Genomic DNA, 5,794 nt, shown 5'->3' with positions numbered 1-5,794 from the left:
TCAGCTTTGTGAAATTCATTTTTCAACATGCAAATTCCAAATCCAATCTGATAAGAAAACACAAATTCCAAATTCTTCACCATTTGATCCCAAGCGAACAAAAAGAAACACACGCTCGTACGTTTTCTCAGCGACCAAACAGAAACTAACTAAACTCGACCAAAACCCTACCTGGTAGAGCTTGCTCCCTCCGTTGACCGACCCGAGAACGTCCTTAGCCGAATCCAGAGCGATTCTCAGCGATTCCAAGCCCTTGACTTCCTCTTCCCCGAGCTCCTTTTCGCTGTCCCTCAACTCCTCGAACAGAGGGCTCAGGAGCTTCACTCTCCGCACCAGGTTTCCGTACATCTTCTTGCACGCGTTTCGGCACTCGGGCAACTCGGAGATCGCCTTCACCGACTCCACGAGTCGACTCAGAACCGAGTCCTTCGGATCCTCCATCGGGCCCATTCGGGTCGCTCCGGCTAAAGCCACGAACTTAGAGGAATTTGATTGAATCGAGTGATTGGGATTGGATGGTGAATGCTGGGGATCGAAAAAGACAAAATTGAAAATTCAGAAACGCATGGATTTGCAGACGAAGATCGTGGATTGATTTGAGCCTTCAAAAGAAACAAAAGAATAAGAGATTATATATGAAATTACTATTATTTATTATATAAATTGTGCGCGTGTTTGGGTAGAAATGGCAATTTGCAGGTTGAGAATTGCTTGCTGAGTCTTGGTTCACTGTTGATCGTTGAACGCTCTGACGAAGGTGGTTGGAACGGAGAAAGTTGACATAATTGTCCTTTCTAGACTATTAAGTATTGGAAATATAAAGAGAATACTTTGTATTTAAACTATATTCACAAAGGGATTGCTTGGGTGATAAAAGTCTTTGATCCGCATCTACCTAGACGGTTAATGATTTTTTCAAACTATATGCCAAAGCAGTTACGCAATAAGCGGTTAATAATTACTCATTTGTATACTTTTGACTGAATATTTATTCAAACAGGTCGAGCCCAAATAGGCCCTTATATAGGGTTACATAGGATTGCTCTGTTATAATGTAATAAGATTACAACACGACAATTTTATTACATGAAATCCCCGTTGTTATTGGAAGATCTTATAAATAAAAATTCTCATGTTAGTATGACCGGACAAAATGTTGAATTTTTGGGTATGATTTTTTTTTCCCCTCTAAAATAATGTTCCATTAAGAGTGCATTTGGTCTTGTGATTTTGCTAACCGAACGCATGTTTTTAAATAAAATTGCAAAAAAAATGTTTTGTTTAAGAATGTCTTGAATTTTAATTCAACGATGATTTTAAAAATTATATTAGTTTTAAAAGAATTTTAAGAGAATAAAAAGATGGTACGTAACATTACTTTTTATCAAATGCTTAACTATATTTTGAAAAAATCAAACGTTGACATCTTAAAATTATTAAGCCAAATGGATCCCTATCGAGGAATAAATTATTGGAATAAAACTCAGATTAATTTTATTGGAGAAAATTCTTACAAAAAATTCCATAAATATTATTATAGCGCTGCGAAGTACCAATTAAGGGTATTCCCGACCATATGAGAAAACAAATCGTGTGGTCCAGGTACCTTTGCCGCGTTATCATCAACGCAGCTGTTTCCCTTCCCGCGCAGAATTGTCAATTGGACGGTTAGGATTTTCCAAGAACCTGCTGGGAAGCCTCAGCCCAAGGCCTACCAACGAATAGAAAACAGCCAGCTGGACCATATTATATGGTCTATAATCAAAGGTCAAAGATAATTAGAGAAAAAAAAAAAAAAAATCAAAGGTCAAAGATAAAGCTACAAATGTAAACAGTTAAGCCTCGTACAACGTAAGATCGGGCAAGGATATATGCATGATTGTTTAAATTACAAAATAATAATTCATCAAATATATTGGGTTGAAATATTCAACATTGATTAAGAATTAATACCTAAAATATAATGGGCCTTAATAATTAATTAATTAATGGATCAACATTGAATTTATCAAGCATACCCATTTTAATTGAATATCTCTGAATTGTTCCAACCATATAAATAAATATGCATTTCATTCCTATTATTTGCTTGTAATAAGGCCCTGCCTCTTTGGTTCGCCCACGTTTTATTTTGATTTTCTTGCTTCTGTTTTGTAATAAGGCTTGGCCACTCGATCTGCCTATTTGGATGTGAACTGAACTTTGGTCTAGATCTTTTAGGTCGTGGATCTGAATTTTAGTCCAAACCTTCAAATAGTGGACGTGAACTTCATCCTAGCTTTTGGGTCAAGGAGGAATTTGCGCTACCTATGCATTGAATTACGTCTGTCTTACGCAGATCTATTATTTCAACTAAAAACTAGTCATAGGTTAGCGAAGGTTTTAGGTGATATTGTATCCTTATAGCTTTGGCTATAATTTACATTTTCAGAGCTTTGTGCTCTTGTGATGTAAAAGCTTTATTCTCGTGATTATTATCAATGAAATTAGAATGAATTTCTTTCCAAAAAAAAAAAAAAAAAATCAGGAAAATTGTAAATAATGCGACTTTTAAAAGGAACTTCTATCCATTTTAAACTTAGAAAGTGATTTGATAAATTATTAAATCCATAAACCCACATCAACGCCGGCTGATTATTACGCGCGTACGTACTCACACTGGCCGACAAGCAAACCGGTTGAATGGCATAGAAATTTGAGGCCACTTATTGTTGACGTGTGAAGTTGGGGTTGGAGTGTTGGGCTTGGTCAACTACGTCTTAAAACTGCATGCATGACATACCAAGTCACGAAGAGGAAGTCGACAACTTCTCATGACGTGTACGCCATGGCAGAATAAGTGGGCCTACATATGCCCGCAGTCGGTGCAGTGTCCAATTTTTTTTTTTTTTCTATTCAATAACGAAAAAAAGGGTTACAAGACCGGCATCTTAATTAACAACAATTAAATCTAAACAATTGATGAATTGTGTGTCTTTGCACATACATTGATCTTCTTGAAGTCCTTCTTGTAATATTAGTACTCTTGTGTCCTTCAAAAAATAAAAGTAATTTTTAAAATGATTATTTAATTAAAATTTAATAATGATTAATCACAAATCTAATGATAATTTTAAGAACCACATCATCATTAAAGAAACACAAAAATAACTTATACCATTACTTAATTACTACTACATGCCCATGAAAGATTGTAACTTTTATAGGTTTTGATATATATATATATATATATTCCAAGATCTCAAGGAGGTTTTGGCTTCAGACAAAAATAATAATAAAATATTATTTTAGATTTAAAAATAATAATAATAATAACAAATTAGAAAATATTTTTAAAAAAAAACTGAGGAATTGGCGGACCAGCACTTGTTGGCTTATGGTGGCCCAGAGCCACCCGTGGCCCAGTGGTCAGGCCAGGCACTAAGCGATTTTTTTTTTTTTTAGTTTGGCCATTGGGGTGGCGGGACCCCAGGTGGGCCCATGGGGTAACCGGCCACCCTAGGCCAACGGTCGGCCACCCCACATCAGATGGCTTGACCTCTTAGTTTTTTTAAAATATTTTATAATTTTTTATTATTTTAATTTTAATTTTTATTTTTTTAAAATCTAAAATAATATTTTATTATTATTTTTGGTTAGTGGACAAGTGTCCTATTTACGACTTTAGGATTTTTAAGAAAAAATCTTAGCCATAAACTGGATATTCTTCAGTTCAAAATGAACTGAAGAGGATCCTATTCCCTACATTAATAGAATGACAATAAATGATTCTTCATAATATTCAAGAAAACATGTAAAATATAACACTTGACACTTATTGAAGTAGGTTAGAGAAAATTCTCCAAATCTGTCTCTTATTATATAAGGTAACATATAATTAGTTTCTTAACTATCAAGGGTAAAATCAATCGGACACAAATTTCTTAGTTTTGAGAAAATTTCTTCCAACCTATTTCAATAAGTAACAAGTATCATTTAACATCTTTGGGTTTCTTAAAAATTAATGTTTAGGTTCCTAAGTTAGTAGAATGACAATAAATAACTCTTAAAAATATTAAAAATTGGAGGAATTTCCTTCAAATTAGTCTATAAAAATGACATGTATTCATTTTTTTAATAACATGTGAGATGCACATGAATTTTTAATAAAATTTATTCCAATTTTGTCACTGCAATTAAAAAAACATGTGCATCTCACATGTTCAAGGGACACATGTTATTTTTATTTTGTATAGACTAGGTGGAAGAAAATTTATTCAACCCAATTTAGAGAAAAACTTTGTCATAAAAAATTAAAGTAGGTTGGAGAAAAAATTTTTCAAACTAAAATCTTTTGTCCAAATCAGAATAAGCGATCATATTAAATTATTAATTACATTCTCGTGGAATTACTTCGTAACGTGTAAAGGCTTCCTATGACGTCATGTGAAGAGCAAGGCGGTTTTGGTAAAAGTGGTGCCAACTCAACGGTTTCACTCTCTGCATGCGCGCGCAGCACGTGTAGCCCAAGGTGACACTCATATCGCCACCTGCATGTTAATTGGCCTTTTCTCAGCTCGATCACCTTCTTCGATCTCTCTCAAACCATCTTCTCTCCAAGCTCCATGATCACCCTCTCGAGCTCTTCCCTTCGATCTCTGGCAGTACCCAATATCCCTCCCTCTCCTTCGTCCCACCAAATCAACAACAAAAGCAATACAGCTACAAGCTACGACCACAAGCTCTGTTGGCAAGAAGAGCTCAAAGTACAAGACAAGGATACAGACGACGAATCGTTTCAGAGATTAGTCGACAAGCGATGAGTCGACAACGTGAGAATGCTCGTCGTTGATTCGGTGCAACATGGCAAGACCGGCCGGGCACCCTGGGATGGCGGTTGGAATGGCTGAAGTACTGGGGTATGTTTTGTTCAGGCATGTGATGAGATATAAGCCCGGAAACCCTAAATGGTTTAACCAGGACAGATTTGTTTTAAGTGCTGGCCTGGCCATGCTTGCTTGCTCCACTATGTTTGCCTTCATATCTCTGGGTTTCAATTCCTTCAGGTATATTATTGTATAAATGGTGTTTATATTAATGCTTATAACAATTATGTATTAATTTTGCAACAATTAATTAATATTCCTATATTCTCAATATTGAGCTATTTCAAATGCCAGTTAGAAGATCGATCTACAAAGGTTGTGTCAGCTTGGTAGTCGTAACCCCAGGTCACCCGGAGAATGTGGTGACAGATGGCGTTGAAGTCACGACAGGTAAATTCTTGCCACAAATGTTAGGTAAAAAAATATTTTTTAAATATTTAACGTAATTCCATACAGGGACGGAGGCAAGAAGTTTTATGGGAGACGACCTAAGCAAATTTTTTTTATCTTTTTTTTTATTATTATTATTATTTTGCAGCGTGTAATAAACTAGTACTTTTTTCTATTTTTTTTTCTTTTTCTAATCACTGGTACTTAAATACAATGAGGAATTGAGCTTAGAATTGTGTTATACTCTCCAATTAAATCTTTAAAATCTAACAAACAATATTCTCAATATTTAATAACCATAGTATTCAAATTACAAGACCACTTAAATTAGGAATTGAGCTTAGAGTACTAACCTCATAAAGTGCAATATGCGTTGAGTTATTTTGCACCTCATCGATTAACATGATATTCTCATAAGTGACACATAACCTAGGATCAAACTCCAATAAACTTTGTGTCTTTTGAAATAGTCAAGTATTGTATTTGACTTTTTCATCATTTACAAATAAATTTACATGATCACTTTGAGTTTTTAGAAA

General features: G+C 34.8%; 1 pseudogene; it reads left to right on the top strand.

Moving 5' to 3' along the window:
* The first annotated feature begins 4,842 nt into the window (after positions 1–4,842).
* LOC132188055 (transketolase, chloroplastic-like) overlaps positions 4,843–5,794 on the top strand; it is a 7,885-nt pseudogene continuing 6,933 nt past the window's right edge.

The sequence above is a fragment of the Corylus avellana genome, chromosome ca7, assembly GCF_901000735.1.
Source record: "Corylus avellana chromosome ca7, CavTom2PMs-1.0".
Taxonomy (NCBI): Eukaryota; Viridiplantae; Streptophyta; class Magnoliopsida; order Fagales; family Betulaceae; genus Corylus; species Corylus avellana.
Note: the sequence above shows the minus strand (reverse complement) of the source record. Positions and strands in the feature narration are given on the sequence as shown.